This window comes from Neolamprologus multifasciatus, chromosome 20 (assembly GCF_963576455.1).
Source record: "Neolamprologus multifasciatus chromosome 20, fNeoMul1.2, whole genome shotgun sequence".
Classification (NCBI taxonomy): Eukaryota; Metazoa; Chordata; class Actinopteri; order Cichliformes; family Cichlidae; genus Neolamprologus; species Neolamprologus multifasciatus.
The window spans coordinates 21,193,540-21,210,560 of record NC_140458.1 but is presented as its reverse complement, the minus strand read 5'-3'; the positions used below and the strand labels follow the sequence as shown (position 1 = coordinate 21,210,560).

Below are 17,021 nucleotides of genomic sequence, written 5' to 3'. Positions count from 1 at the left end.
GTGGCTCATTGGCATCTACATTCTTTTGCACATAAAAGTGCAAAAAATGGTTTTTATTATATTACAATATTTGAAATTCCTATTGTTCTGTTGGACTGACTAAGAGCACAGAAGCCCTATTTATAGGTTTCTATTAAGGAACAAAAGTAAACAAAAGTAATCTAATGTGACACTTTATTAGATACAACTTACTAGTATGAGTTGGACACCCTTTTGTTTTCAGAACTGCCCCTTTGTCTTCGTGGCGCAGAAGCTGGAAAATCCTTGGTGTATTTCCAAATACTGAGATGACAGCATCTGCAGATTTGTGGGCTGGCGGTCATGATTTGCCACATCCCAAAGGTTCTCTGTTAGATTGAGGCCTGGTGACTACAGGGAACCCATTGCGATGTTCAAGAACCCAGTTTAAGATGATTTGAAACAGCCATCAGAAGAACGGTACAAACTGGTCATAAAAACATTGCTGACTCACTTGGTGAATTTTTGTTTCTTCACCTTGCAAATCTACTGGATTTATACCATTTTTACACCACTTTTTTTTTCAACTGAACAAACCAAAGGTCTTTGCTATTTCTTTGATGGATAGTCATTCATTTTTAGACTTTTAGTGATTTTTTTCTTTGCATTATCCTCCCATTAATTTTCATATTCATATACAAGTTCCTCTTTTAAATGATGACCAAGTTCTATGTTAAATGAACCATGTGTGAGTTCTTTTATGAAAGAACTAGGGCTGTTGTCATGCTCCTCAGCCTTTGATCCAGTGTTTTATGTTTTTGGTGTTTCAAGTTATGTATAGATATTTAGTATTAAATATCTTCAGTTTGAGTCTTATTTACTCTGGGTTTCACCTCTTTATATTCCCTCAGTGTTTCCCGCCTTTTCATTCTGTGTCATTTCCTGTGTTTAGTTCTATCTGCACTCTTCTGTCAGTTATTGCTCCTCAAGTCCTTTTTATTTTGTTACCATTTACTTTCCTTGTCTCGTTACCTTGATTTAGTTTACGTGTACTTAGTTCCCCAACTGTGCCTCATTCCCAATTAGCCATTAGTGTATCTACGTGTATTTAAAGCGTCAATTTGCCTTAGCTCTTTGTCATGCTGTACTGTAGTCTTCTGTTGCATTCTCAGCCTGTTTTGGATTTAGTTTCTTGTGGCTGTAGTCATCATTGTGATTGTTGGTTCTCTGTTGCTGGTTCTCACATTTCTTGTGCAAACTATGTGCTGGTATTTTCACGGACCTTGTGTTTACGACTTGTTCACCACCTGCAAATACGTTTTTTTCTTATTTGATATCTATCTCCTTTGAGTCTGCATCTGGTTCCTCATTTGCCCGCACACGAGAGCTGCACCCAACTATTCACCTATTAAGATATTTGTTAATAGGTATGTATTCAGTTTTCTCACGGGGTTAGCAAACATTTAATAATTTCCATTATTTTCTGTTAATTATTACCTAATGTTAATTATAACTAAATTATTGCCAAGTTAATGGGGTTAGGTTAATTGGTGAATCTAATTTGCACATAGGTGTGACTGTGAATGTGAATGGTTGTCTGTCTCTCTGTATTAGCTATCCATCAGGCTAGCTACCTGTCCAGGGTGTACCCCACCTCTTGCCCTGGTAGCTGGGATAAGGATAAGCAGAGGAGAATGGATTGATGGATTATTACCAAAATGAATAAATGAAAATGAATAAATACTGAAACTGAGCCATATAAGAATAATGTAGTTGTCATGTGTTGATAGCTATTATATTGTTTTTGGGTTTTTTTTGTAAAATACAAACCTTCCCTTTAAAGATGTTACTTGAAAGCTTGTACTTGTCTAAAACTATAATATGAACTGTCCAAATACATATTGTTTGGGCTATATGCAAAGACAACAAGACAAACATCAAATACCTTTTGATACTTTTTACACACACACACACACACACACACTTGTAAGAATGATCACAATAATTTGCAGTCGATTCTTTTCATTAGACTGCAAATAACAAGTTCAGCTGCACAACAGCCATGATTATGAACCCCGTTAGAGGTTGCAAATTTCCATCAATAATGTAATTAAAGAGCACACTGACAGTAGTTGGAATATTACTGTGAGTTCAATCACAGAACTTGCTTGTTCTCAGATTTTTGAGTATATATATATATATATATATATATATATATATATATATATATATATATATATATATATATATATATATATATATTAGGGGTGCAACGATACTCGTATCGATATTGAACCGTTCGATACAGTGCTTTCGGTTCGGTACGCATATGTTTCGAACAATACAAATTTTTTTATTTATTTTATCAACTTTCCTTCTGACTGTGCTGTCTGTGTTGAGCTCTCAGTGGATCTGCGCTCGACAGTGCAGCCTAAGCGGAGTAGTCGAACGCAGATTCACTGAGCGCAGGGCAAGCTAGCGAGACAGAAGTTAAGCTCTCCTTGCAACATGGCAAACTGAACCTCCCCTACCCTCATTCAGATCTGGCGTTTGGAACTATTTTTGTTAGGATGCCTGGGTCATTGACCCAGGGTTTTGAGTTTATTGTATTATTTATCTTTTCTATTCTTTGGTTTCTTCGTTAGAGTTATGTCTTATGGTTTGTCTCTGTGTAATCCTTAGTTGCTGTCTCCCCTGTTTGCTATATCCCCGTGTCCAGTCAGTGTCTGTGTCTGACCTGGTCGCACGTCTCTGTTCCCTCTGTTGCAGTGCACGCGTGTTAGTCTGTGTCTTTAGTTCAGTCTGTGTCATGTTTCCTGTTTTATTTTGAAGGTCCTTGTCTGATGTTAATGTATCTGGTTTCGCTTCCCCTTGTCTCATTAGGCCTGATTTGCCCCAGCTGTGTTTCCCTCCTGTTACCCACTCCCTGATTGCTCCCTCTGTGTATTTAAGCCCTGTGTTTCTCTGTGTCCGTGTCACGATCTACCGTTTATCTAGCTGTGTGTTCTGTCAGTCTGTTCGTGTAAGTTTATTTTGGATACTCAGTTTTGTTACTTTTTTGAGTTTAACATTAAAGCTGTTTTGAGTTTAAGTTTTGCCTCCGAGTGTCTGCACCTTGGGTCCTATTCCTGTCTGCACACAGCCGTTCCATAACAATTTTGGTCTTTATGTGACGTATGACCCTGAAGGTAAGCGTGTCATGGACTAAAGTAAAACAGTATGTCGGATGTGCCATGCAATGCTCAATTACACGGGTGGGAACTAGTGTGTTAGCGCACTTAGCTCGTTAACATGTTGGCCGTCCAACCCCACACACGGGGCGATCCGCGGTAGCTCGTTAACGGAGATTTGCCGTGTTGTGGCGTTAACGTCATTTCAACGAGATTTACGCTGACAGCACTAGTGGGAACACAACAAATATGACTGCACATTTACTCCGACATCATCCTAGTGCAAAGACAAGTGGAAGCAGACAAAAACAACAAGCACGCATGCTACAAACTTTACCCGAGTCATTTAGACAGCCGTTAGCACATGATTCTCCTTATGGGGACCTGATATGTTTAATATGCTGCTGAGAGTACAGCCCAGAAGAAGCGTATAGTATAGCTTTTATTTTGGAAAGAGCCATTTCTCTGTAATAAACTCTCTTTTCCAAAGATGAGTGATTCCTCAATCAGATACAGGGCTCGCAAAATCGCTAGCCCGACGTCCAGGGGCTAGCGATTTTTCCAGTCGGGCTACCAAAATCCATCTCTGCCCTGCCCGTCGGCCTATCGTAGGAAGGAAAAATATGTCCATGCTTTTGCATTCTTTCGGAAATGTAGCTGGGTAATTATGTCATTGGCATCGGTGAGCCACTGTCAATATGTGACATATTGAAATCGCGTTTGAATTTGCGCTTGTTTTTTTTGCTTTCACTTTGCAATCGCGCGAACTGTGTATAGAGAGCGACAGCACTGATTGGTGAGTGATGATAATTTGCGCACCAATTCCACTGACATAGTCTTATCAATCGTTAGCTTACTATGCAAACATGACAAGTGAAATCTCCCGCAGCAAGCTTAAACACATGAGAGGTTGATCGCGCAGAGAATCGCTGAGCGTTATGTGAGTGCCTGTGTAAAAGCAGCAGGATATATATTTTAGTTCTGCTGAGCCAAATAAGACAGGTCAGGGTGAAGAAGTGACAGCCAAAGAAAAGCTTACCACAAAACAATTCAGACTAAGGCAAAAAAAAAAGTGCAGCTTTATGGTTTAATGGACAAAAGAATTTCTGTGGCTGCAATATGACGAGCTAAATAACCAGGGGTGCACATAAGTGGTCCGCAGGTGCGCATTCGCTGTCAAAACAAAAAAACGCGCAGAAGATAAGAAGTTGCAACGCGTGTTTGCGTACATAAGATTTTCAGGAGGAGGACAGACATTTGTTTAGAACTCTTAAAGATGTTGAAGAAGCAAGCTCCTTTAAGCAATTACTTTGGTGTTCCGCCACCTCCAAAGAAATGTCAGGAGTCCGAACCACAAAAGAAGCGCGTATTCTCGGAAAAGTGGTTGCAGGAGGTGAGCTGGCTTCAAACAAATGATGAACGCACAGAGATTTGGTGCAGAATGTGCTGTGAAAATTTAATAAATGACAAATTAAAAAGGCATGAACATTTTTTTGTATTGAAACAATATCGAACCGTGACACCAAAGTATCGAACCGAACTGTGAATTTTGTGTATCGTTGCACCCCTAATGTGTGTGTGTGTGACTCAAATCTGAGAACAAACAAGTTCAGAAAAACACAAGTACTCCTAAATAGCATAATCCATCAAATCTGTTTTCTTTCCAAAATACTATACTAGCCAAAATGCTCCTCCACCCCCCCCCCTTCTGAATACACATTCAAACTTGTGCTCCTCAAAACTTTTTTTTTTTTTTTTTTTTTTTACTTCATTCTCAAGCCAGTGGTTCTTAGTATATAAGAAACAGCATAGACACCACATTGCCACCAGTGCTACAATGTAACAACTAAGTGAGGCTGACTGAGGCTGGGTTTTTGCCATGCTGGATTCTGGCATGGGTATCCCAGCTGTTCCTGCAACCTTGCATGTCCAGAACAGTAACACCTCTGATCTAATGATTCTTGGTAGCAATAAAACTAGACAGAAGTAGTGAGATGAGTTTCTTCAGTCTGCATTTGTGCCTTTTCTGTGGCAACACCCCTACCTGCAAATGTTTCATTACCACACTCCCAAAGTAGCATCAGCCTTTCTGGAAGAAGCATATCCAGTGTCTTTGCCAATATTTAGTCTAAATATATCTCCTACTAAACACTACTTTAGACATGCTGGGTTGATGTGTCCATCAGAGGCAGCCAAAACCAATGATGACTGCACAGCTGGAGGCTGCAATCATCCTGGAATCAACCAGGTCAACAACCAGTGAGTGTATGCCAAAGTGTTGGTCTACAAAATACCTTAAAAACACAAACTTCATATTCTATTTTTAACTAGTACACCATCAGCCAAAGCAGATAGCAAATATATGTTTCTCTTACATGTCTTTGTTTACCACTATAGCTCCGAGTAGCTCATGGATCCTTTTAACCCTTAGTTAGAGTTGTAAATAGCAGTAGGGTGACAGGTACTGACCTGATTAAAACTACACTAAGCCTATAAGAGCCATGGGACCCTGTGCCTCCAAATACACCCAATACCAGGATAAGCTGATGAAAAGAAATTAATGCTAAAAAGCATTTTTTGAATTACAAGGAACAATATGTCTAAGGCAGTTATTTAAATTCTTTTTTTCTTGATATGAACAGATAAAAAATAAGTCTTTATATAATGACTCTGTACTGCCTTACAATAAATAACAAACCCATCAAAATACAAAGACAAGAAGATTAACAATAAACATGGTAACAGAAACAGGTACTATCAGATGAGACAGAGGAGGGACAGACAAGGAAAAACGGGAGCTTAAAATAACAACAAACCAGAGCTCATTTAACTCTTTGCTTCTTTGTGATACAATATTACTATGAGACTACTGTAAACAATGGAATCACTCACTTTAAGAAACTGTGCCATGGCACAGTTTTCTTTTTAATTATTTTTCACTTCCTTAAGCACTATTATGAAGGGCCAGTACCAACAAATATACTTCAAGCTCCTGAAATGTAACTGTCAAACACCATCTTTTCTTCTTTATATGACCTCTGTAGCTGTAACAAATGTTTGACCACATTATTTTAGATGCTGAATATGAGCTCTGCTCTGCATTAATCTTAGCTGCTGGTTAATCTGGCAGGAATGTGTGCAAGAGTGTTAGAAATCTGCCTCCCAGCCATAAGCAAACTTGTGGTGTCAGTGAGAAAGCATGTTCACACATCCATCACTTTACAGGACACACAAGCTCGTATTCATCAAAGTCATAATAGAAATATATACATTCCCCTATGGCGATCAAATATTCTCAAAATATGCTTTCCAATTTAATGATAAAAAAAATGATATGAACACATTTTTTTCCGTGCTATGACTAGTCAAGGTGTGCTTGTTCACGTTTTTCCCAGGTATGCTGCCATATCCATATCTAGAACTTGGCACCGATTTTACACAGGATGTCCTTCATGGAGCAAACATTTATCTGGGCTTGGAAGCAGCACTAGAACAGCACTAGCTTGTGGCCTCCTAAGGTCACCTGACATGACAACTAATACCTTGCCTTGTGTGTGTGTGTGTGTAAGATTGAATGAATGACACTTGAAAGTACTTTGAGCACTTGACTGCGTAGAAAGACACTATAGAAGTACCAGTTATAAGTGAATCAAACTTTGGATGCACACTCTTCTATACACGTTTAAATCAGATATAATAGAGCAGAGAGAAACCTTTTTTTCCTATGGAAAAATGTCAAACAACCTCCAGTGTCTAGATACATATTATCATATTACCTAAGTGAATGTTAACAGGGATTTTGCTGCACTTGCTTTAGCGTCACCAATAAAAACCCATATAAAAATCCAGCCTCAAACATGAAACACAAAACGCAGTTGGATCATTTTTAAGGGTTATACTTACAGTAGCAGTTGTAGCAATTTCTGGCTACATGTATCTACAAGGTGCAGAAAAGTTCGTTCATTTATAGTTTCTTTTAATTCCTTTGATTTTATTCTTACTACGTAATCATTAACGCAAGCTAAGCGCTAACAAAGATTAATTCGCCTTAGCATAAAAGCAGTCTTCAATGTCACATTTTAGCCCCTACATGGGTCTTACTACTGCAGCACCTGGGCTACAGTAATAAGACAAGGAGCATAAGCTCACTGTAACAGTATGACATTGGTGGTTGTGAGTTATTGGATTTCACTGAGGAGTTTCCTTACAGAAAAGGTTTGAAAGACAAAAATTAACACAGCTCACCTGCCCCGAAGCTTTCTGCTGGCTCTGTTCGCTCCTTCACACACACACACACACACACACACACACACACACACACACACACACACACACACACACACACACACACAAACATACAGAGCTAAACTAAATTTCTTTCACTTTCTTTCCCTCAGACTCACACAGACACACACACACACTCTCTCTCTCTAACAGAGCTCGTCCCGCAGCGGCTCGATGCACTGCCTGTGTGAGTTCGGTCCTCGGTCCTGACGAGGTACGGTGGCGCGCTCAGCCCCGCCAGGGGGAGGTGTCAGGCAGTCCCAGGTAAGGAGGAGCAGGTAGAGCTCGTTCACAGAGCCCGACCACGCCCGCAGAGACCAAGGCCACTGGCAAAGTTCTATACTTTAACTCTCAGTGTTGAAAAGTGTTGAACTTCCTGCAGTGAGAGGTCAAACTTGCTCAAGAGAAAGCAAGCAACAAAAAAAAAAGTTGGAGTGAAAATGTTTACTGTTTATTTACTTATGTATTCCACGTGGATTTCAGATTTAAACTCCAGTATTTTTTGGAGGGAAGTGGTTTGCTTTTACACATACTCTAGTGCACAACTCAACTCTTGGTGTCACTTATTTATGTGGAATATGGAGCTCTTTCCAACTCTCACCCTTTCATACCGTAGACTACACTGTATTTATGTTTGTCTTTTTTCACTTTCCTCAAAGAGCAAATCCATTTATGTTTCATACAAGTGGGACTTTTCATACAAGTTTGACTAAAATGTCAATGTGCATTTAAATAGCCTTGTTGGAAAAAATATGCTTTTGGTAATGACAGTACAGCCTTCTTCAAGTGTGTGTTCCAATATGTTTCTGAGGCCTCACCAGACAGTGAGCATATATTTGATGAATATACACAAATACTCATGTGGCTTTTTATTTTTTGTTGTTTTTGGTGCATGAGCGTCACATACTATCAGTGTTGGGGAGTAACGGAATACATGTACAGCCGTTACGTATTTAAAATACAAAATATGAGTAACTGTATTCCGTTACAGTTACCGTTTAAAAAGGTGGCATTTAGAATACAGTTACTTTGTTTCATATTGTGGCGGGTCAAGATTGTTTGGGTTTTGGTTGACAGCTACATTCTGTTGTTCCAGGCGGCAGCGTTACGGTTGCCATGGTTACAGGGTGACGCTCTCTCTCTGCGTGTTTCCTGGGTGAGAGAGCGCCTTGTTGTTGTTGTGCTAAGCTAACAGGCAGAATGCTACCGGTATAGCTCTAAAGAATGTAGCATCATAGGCAGTGTAGTCCGTGCTGCAGGGAGAATGGACTGCCATACTCGTTATGTGTCTGTGAGCGAGGGAGGGAGAAAAAGGAAAAGTACGAGCTGTCATCGAGCAAAAACGGGAGCTGGAAGCATGTAAATATAATAATAACCACTGCAGCCAAGAAGAGAGCCTGACGAGCCCAGTTGTAAGTAAGCTATTAAGACTCGACAGTACACCGTGTTCGTGCTTTCCTCCAAAAACAATAAGTTCTGTTGGAGCAGCCTTTCAACGCCTCTCTCATCTCTCGCTAGCAAAGTTGACCCAGACAACAAAGTAAAGCTAGTTTTCAGCTATGAGCCCGACACAGAACCCACCGTATTAGCCAGAGGTCCCTTTACTACGGTTCGGAGCCGCGGGCCTTCAGTAACAGTAATAAATCACAGCAATAGTACATTCATGTAGTTGTAAACAGCATGATAATATATTAAGTAATCCAAAGTATTCAGAATACGTTACTCTCATCGAGTAACGTAACGGAATATGTTACAGAATACATTTTGGGGCATGTATTCTGTATTCTGTAATGGAATACATTTTAAAAGTAACCTTCCCAACACTGCATACTATATTCTTTTTTTAATAAAGGAAACAAATCACAGAATATATACATGCAAAATTAATGCTTTCCCTCTCATCACATGCTGCTCTATCTTGCTTGAAAGGTGGAAGATAGTAAGATAGCTCATCACTGACAGAATTTGAACCACAGAAATTATCAAGAGATGATGACAGTCTCAGTCACCAAAGTCATTATGTGGTGCCAGCCAAGTCAACTAATACATTTCACATATCTCAAACCAGCAGCTGCCCAACACAGGAACTGTCTACTTTGCAAGAAATGTGTCAGCATCTTTTGTGTATCAAGACCTGCTGATTTACTTTTTGTAGTTGTTGATGTTTTTTCTTCAGCCTATTTTGCTTTTTATTTGACCATAAACATGTATGGATGGATGGTTGTTCAAAAACATACATATAAACTAGAGTTTGAAAATGGCACATGTGATACACGTACCGCTTTGTGAGTCGAATTAAAAGCCACGAACAATAACAGGAGCAAAACTGATTAGAGGCTCATATTACTTATTACTGGAATAAGAAACATCAGACTGAAAATTCTAACATTTCAGGAATTTGCTATCTTACCAAGCAATGAAAAATGAATGTTTTATACATAAACTGGATGGAAATAAAAGGATTGTAATGGAGAGAAGACTGCTGCTAATTCGTAGGAACAGCTCCAGCTGTGAGGGGTTATACATATGTAAATGCCCGCTTTTTCTCATGTAGTACACCAAATGTGCTATTTAAAGGCACTCATTTATATTACTGTTTTCAATTTTTCAAAGTAAATAAAGCATCATCTGCTACAACTTAATATCTAAAACGCATGGTGCTTGAACTGATGTTGAAATAAGGCCAGGTTGGGTTTGTTTAATATCACGTTGTACCACAAGATTGTTTAACCAGACATGTCATTAACAAATCATTCCTACTTTTACTGTGGCTGTCTGCAAAAGGCAAACCCTCTTGAGGAAACAAGAGTAGCTTAAAAGTTAAACATAAGACACTTCAAGAAGTTGATCTATCTCAGATCGATAGGTACTGTTTGACTTTCCTAGCATGCGTGCCTTTGGACTGTGAGAGGAAGCCCAGACAGGTAGAGGTCACAGCCAGGAAGCAGTGAAGCAGTGCAGTGCTAACCAGTGCATTACCATAACACCCATGTCTTTTGCCACTATATCAGTGCATTGCTTCCTGCTAATTTTCTCATCTACCATCCCATTCCCATCATATTAATATATTTGTAAGAAGTGATGGATTCAGAGCCTATTTGCTAAACCTCATCTATATAATAAGTGAGTTTTATGACTGAAATGTGTTTATACTGGATGAGATTAAACTAAACTGAGACTCAATGCAATGGAGAACGAAACAATGGGAAAGAGAACAGTACCTGTGGAGGTTGTACAAGCTAAAGTCCAGGAATGGCTGGAATGTATAATTATCAACAATACCAAATCTATTTCTTATACAAAGATGAAAGTAAGCTGAGGAGAAAAAGTTTTACAGTCTGTTATAAAGTACTGGTATACTCAAGCACTAAGAACAGTGGTCAACCAAAACTGAAAGACAGTGAACTAAAGAAACAAAAAGTTAAAAACTTGAAAAGCTGAGGCAAGAAGCAAGGAGTGAGGTGAGAATCCTGAAAGTAGGGAAGACTGTAATTTTTTAGAGAAACAGCTGGATGTGGTTGACCCGATTGCTACACTAAGAAACATAAAACGACTGGTTGAGCACCAGTATTACTGTCTTCCTCCCATTCTGCACATGCTTTGAGCTAATTTGTAGTTTGCAAGCATGAATGGTTGTACAGATGGTTTATAATGTGAAGATCCAGTCAGCTTTAGAGTGTTGGGAGTGAGAACGTTTTGTACACTGTTAGGTAATGAATATAGACATGCACTATTACTCAACATCCTCCGTAGGGGAGGGAAACAAACACACTAAAAATTTACTATACCACCGTGTACTGTTTTGTGGGAAATTTTAAGGTTTGACAAAAACAAATAATTAAAAACCTGCCTACATATGTCTCAGCTGAGTTAGATAAGCTGAAAGCTGCCTTACAGCAGACAGCAGAAGGAAGAGGAGAGTAAGAAAAACAACACACCAATAAAGTTATTTCAGCTTTTACTTTGTAAATATGTAAATATGTACATACTGTGCTTGGTTAAAGATGGCATTAGGTCATACAAGCATAAACAAGAATGACTAAAGTCACATGATGACCTTCGATGCTAATTTAAGACAGTTACAGAATGGAAGAGCATTTTCTTCTCATTCAATATAACAATCACCATTTGTAGTGCAGGACAAAACTTAACATTACAGTCCCCTCTAGTGGCGATTCACAACAACACTGACCTGCCACTAGCATTAGAGGTTGTTACATTCAAAATAAAAAAAGGTTGAGGTGCATGTGAAGGTGAATGTGATAGAGAATAACATGATACACTTTAAATGTTTTATGATTTATATTAAAATCTGGTCTTTATCCATTGTTGTCCTAAATTACTCACTTCACAGTGATTGCAGTGAAGTTCTGTCTGACTGTGAGAAGGTTGTAAAAAATGTGTGTTACAAAATTAGGCGGATAAAGTACTATTTTCCAAAGAATGAATGGTAATTGACGGTCAGCGCCCCCCCCCCCCCCCCCCCCCCCTTTTTTTTTTGGATTTCTTAAATAAAAACAACAACAACTCTTTTTCATCTATTTTGAACAAATAACAATGCAAATAGTATGCAAAAGCATCCATTTGAAAAGCAAAACTTGACATTTAGCAAATCAGAGTAAACTAATTCTAGTGTAGCGTACACAAAATAAATGAAAAACAAATGATGGTGTGATGGACCGAGGTGAAAGAGCAGGAGACGTCACAGGAATTATTAGAAAAATAGGGTTTTGTTTATTTAACCCAAAAATTATATTTACAAAAGTAATAAATGTTCAGCTCATAAAATAGGTCAAAGAAACAAAACTGAACTCAGGCAAAGCACTGCAAACTTAAACAAACCAAATGACTGCCCAAACAACCATAACAGACCTAAACATAAAATGACACACAACGGTATATATAATTGCGGATCAGACCACTATGACACATGAGGGGTAACTAAACAAAACACAATCGTAAACAAACAATGCAGTACAGTCTGGTTTGTTAATAAACTAAAGATCAAACAGGAAAATCAAAACTACTGAACCCTAATTTCAAATATTTAATTAAGTACAAATACTTTGTTTTTAATTAAAGAAAATACACATTCTCCCCCTTCAGCAGGAAGCGGTGGTGTGGTCCAATTATCCCTCTTTGTATTTAATGGTTTCAAACCCTGCCCACCACCTTTTGTCTGGCAACTGGTTATCAGGGATCATGGCAGGTAAGAAGTAAAAGAAACAAAGGTTAGTCAAAAATCAAAGTAATGGACTGGTATGAATACATAAGTAAACTAAATGTGCACGCTTACAAATAAAACAAATGTATCCAGACCAATCAATAAACTTATTGGAAACCAAAGTGTGTTATTGTGTTCAAATAACGGAAAGAAAATACAAGAGTTACCGACTTTAGAGTGTGGCCATGGGTTTGGCTGTCACAGATGGAACGTGTTACATTGTTTTAATCAAAAAGATTATATACCCCAATATAAAACTGAAGTTTCTTAAAAATGACAAATACAACCTATAGACAGGACCTGCTCTGTCGTCGTCGCCGCTGCTGCCTTCCGCGCCTTCGCCTGAGTCTCCGCCGTTGCCGTGTTTTGTTTTGGGACCTTTTGGGGCTCCTGTTTTGTTTCTTTGGACATGAGTTTTGTACTCTCCTTTTTCACGTTTCATGTTCCTATGTTCTGTGTCCCCCAGTCTGTGTTAAGCTTGTGTGTGTTGTGTCATTACGTGTATGTGTTTCCTGTTGTCTCTCCCAGGTGTGTTTCCCTCCTGTTTCCCATCCCTTGATTGCTGGTGTGTGTATTTATAGTGTGTGTTCCCTCGTCCTCATTGCTGGTTCGTCTGTGTATCTTCCTCCGTCTTCCTGTGCATTCTCCCCGCGTCGTTCTCCCTGCAAGGTACCTTCATTCATGTTCATGTTTTATTGTTTAAGTTTTAGTTTTCCCAGTTTAGAGTGTTTTCAGTTCTGTTTCTCGCCACCCTTTCCTTTGTTTGGTATATTGCTGTCGCAATAAAGCTCACTCACTTCTTAAGCAGTCTGCACCTATTGTCACGGGTTGCCGGGGCAACCCGTGACAATAGGTGTGTGTTATCTGGCTTTATGGACAGATAGAGCTGGGTGTCATCAGCATAGCAGTGAAAATGTATGCTATGTCTTCTAATGATACTGCCTTGGGGAAGCATGTATATTAGATATCTATTAGATGGATATGATACAAACCACTGCAGTGCAGTACCTGTAATACCTACAGCATGTTCTAATCGCTCTAATAGAATATTATGGTCAACAGTATCGAACGCTGCACTGAGGTCTGGCAGGACAAGCACAGAAGTAGTAATGTAATGGCACTTTTTTTTACCCTTTCTGTGCTGTGATGAGCTCTGAAACCTGACTGAAACTCTTCAAATAAGCCATTCCTCTGCAGATGCTGTTTGACAACTACTCTTTCAAGGATTTCTGATATGAAAGGCAGGTTGGAGATTGGCCTATAATTAGTTAAGACTGCTGGGTCTAGAGATGACTTTTTAAGTAAAGGTTTAACTACAGCCATCTTGAAGGCCTGTGGTACATAGCCGATTATTAGAGATAGGTTGATCATATTTAAGATTGAAGCATTAATTAATGGCAGAGGAAATAACATATCCCTGTTGAGCTCTAATTGTAGTCATTAAGGATTCAAGGATTCAATGAAGCTTTTAAGTTAAAGCAATTGCTAGAATCTGCCCATGGTTTTCTTTATCTGACCATGTAGATAAGTTCTGTTTTTCTTTCTTAATGAAGACCAAAAAACCCACCAAAAACAGCCAAGCTGTAAACTCCTTGACATCACACTTAGATTATCCTTCCATGTTCAAAGTGCCCAGCCTGAAGGCACCACAACTTTGTTTGTTCCAGAAGTATCAAGTATCGGGTGTCTGACTAAAGACTTCTTTTTTCCTTTCACTGAGGTCTTCATCTGTTTTACCTCCTTCACAATATAATATGTACTTTTTTGTACAACATACAAATGCATACAAGTTCTTAGCCTCATCTTCCATTGAATTTTCTATCTTGATTACTTAGAGACGAATGTTTGAAGGAGAGAAAAAAATTTAAATCACAGCTCTGTAAGTGTGTTATTAACCCAAAACATGGTTAACCATTGTTAATGAGGAACAGAAATAGAGACGAAACTAAAAGATAAGTGTGAGATTTGATTCCTGAGTGACATTTTTTCATAATAATACGTTTTCCCAAGTTGTGACATTTCTTTCAGCACTCATTATGTATTAGACCAGGGGTGGGCAATCTCAGTCCACGAGGGCCGGTGTCCCTGCAGGTTTTAGATCTCACCTTGGGTCAACACACCTGAATCACATGATTAGTTCGTTACCAGGCCTCTGGAGAACTTCAGGACATGTTGAGGAGGTCATTTAGCCATTTAAATCAGCTGTGTTGGTTCGTCACATCTAAAATCTGCAGGGACACCGGCCCTCGTGGACTGAGATTGCCCACCCCTGTATTAGACACTGGATGGTCTCAGCCATGATGCTATTTTAGTGCTATTACAGATATATTATCAAGTGCATCATTGGATGCTACAGAGTTAGAACCATGTGTAGGTCACATCGAGGTGTGCATGTGGAGGGAGAACTGAAGAACAGCTTCATCAGAATCAAAATCAGAAATAGTTTTATTGCCAAATGTTAAGCAGATTTACAACATTAGGAAATTACTGCGGTACTTTGCGTGAGACATACTATAAGACAAACACTTAAATAAAAATTAAAAGTACTAAACAGATTGAATGCAAGTGATGATCAGTGCAAAGAAAATTGAACAGGTGCAGAGAACACAATACAGGAGCAATGAGAGTTTGTCAGAAAAAACTGACAAAGGAAAACTGAAATAACCTCAGTGTACTGAACAGTCAGCAGGGTACAAAATGTCTGATGTGAAGTGTGTATTAAATAATAAAAATTTCTGAGCCATGAGAGGAATAATGCACGCATTTGCAGCAGTCTGTGACTGAAGTCAGTTACAAAGCAGACGTTCTCCACACTTTCTGTACAAAACTCCAACTCCTTCTCCACTGCCACTCCTCTCGTAGTCCGTAATCAGGTTCCAGAAGAAATTTACACACAAAAAGCTCCGGTTAACAGGATAGTCACAACACTCACAGATACACAGGTTCAGATTCGCAGGTTTGACTGATGCTGATCGCTCAACGATCCAGCGAAGACTAGTTCAGATCAGCGACCGGTGTGGAGATGAGAGCAGGTGTGTGGGCCAGCAGCGGGAGCCTGTAATGAGCATCGCTGCGGCGAAAGAGAGAGAGCGAGAGGGGGAGAGGAAGGAGGGAGAGAGCAAAAAACAAAAACAAATATGTTGCCTAATAGAGAGTCAACCAGCGAGGCACAGGGACCATGACAAGGCCCAAATAATGATCCGAGCTCTTATATCCGAAATGAGGTAGTGAAAGCATGTGGTAGAAGAGTTTTGAAAACAGTTGTCAAGGAGACTGAGGATGCTACTTATTGTGTAGCCATCTGGAGGAGTCCAGAAGTGAATAGAGCCGTAAAGAGCAGCCATGCAAGTGAGCCGTGGTATGTATAGTTTTCTTCCCTAGCAGGTGACCAGCTTAAGTTTAGAAGCGAGTCTTGTGAGGAAGAAATCAAAGACATTATTTCAGCCAACAGTCACAGGAAATTCAACACTACACTATAATAATCTGGAAAGGCAAGGAAGCATTAGCCGATCTTAAATACTGCAAGACTGATGAAGTGAATTGAAAGCAGGAGGGTGAAGCCCAGCCCAGTACTCCATGTGAGATGAAAAGAGAAAGAAAAGATTTCAGGCCAACAGGCTCCATCGGGGCATATAGTTAATATCAAGGACTATCTTTGCAGCTATTACATTTATTTATGTCTTATCAGCTAAAAAAAAAACTACAACAATGTGAGAAGCAAAGAAGAAAACATTGGATGAAAAAGAGAAAAGTAAAAAAAAAAAACTTTACTAAAGGATCAACAGAATAGAGAACAAATCCAGTATATATATAGGTAGAATATAGTTACATGCAAAGGCAGAATGCATAAATGATGGTAAAAGGAACAAATACAAATACATCAAATGTTGCTGAACTTTGGAACAATTACTGTCTTGCAGTCTTTCACACAGTGTTGTGAATCGTGGTCTGAGACCCGTCATAGAAATTGTCCTCTCTCAGATCAAATCCAGCAGAGAGAAGTACACCTTTTAAACTCCTTAATTATAGGTACACCTTTTAAATGACTCGATAATGCAAATATCTAATCAGCCAATCATATTGCAGCAGTGCATTTAGACATGTAGATGTGGTCAAGCTGACCTGCTGAAGCTCAAAACGATCATCAGAACAGGGAAGGTGATGTAAGTGACTTTAATTGTATTTTTTAGAAACTGCTCATCTACTGGGATTTTCCCGTACAAACATCTATGGAGTTTATAGAGATGTTTACTTAAATAACCACTTGTTGCTGCCAATGTGTGCAGAAGAGCGTCTCTGAGCATTCAACATATCATGCACTGAAGCAGGGTGGCTTCAGGAGCAGAAGACCACGCTCCTGTTAATTCCCACTGATACACCTAAAG

At 39.2% G+C, this 17,021-nt stretch overlaps 1 protein-coding gene across 2 annotated transcripts in view; it reads right to left on the bottom strand.

The window, feature by feature from the left end:
• Positions 1–7,644, bottom strand: part of lamb2l (laminin, beta 2-like) — a 56,570-nt gene extending 48,926 nt beyond the window's left edge. Inside the window, exons 1-2 of one of the 2 annotated variants that reach the window (XM_085145135.1) lie at positions 7,448–7,644; positions 7,374–7,407 (exon numbers count right to left, since the gene is read on the bottom strand). The gene's annotated coding sequence lies outside the window, so the exon portion shown is untranslated. Of the gene's footprint in view, positions 1–7,373 lie in introns of both variants that reach the window. The other variant, XM_085145134.1, reaches the window with a different exon arrangement.
• Between the last annotated feature and the right edge of the window lie 9,377 nt (positions 7,645–17,021).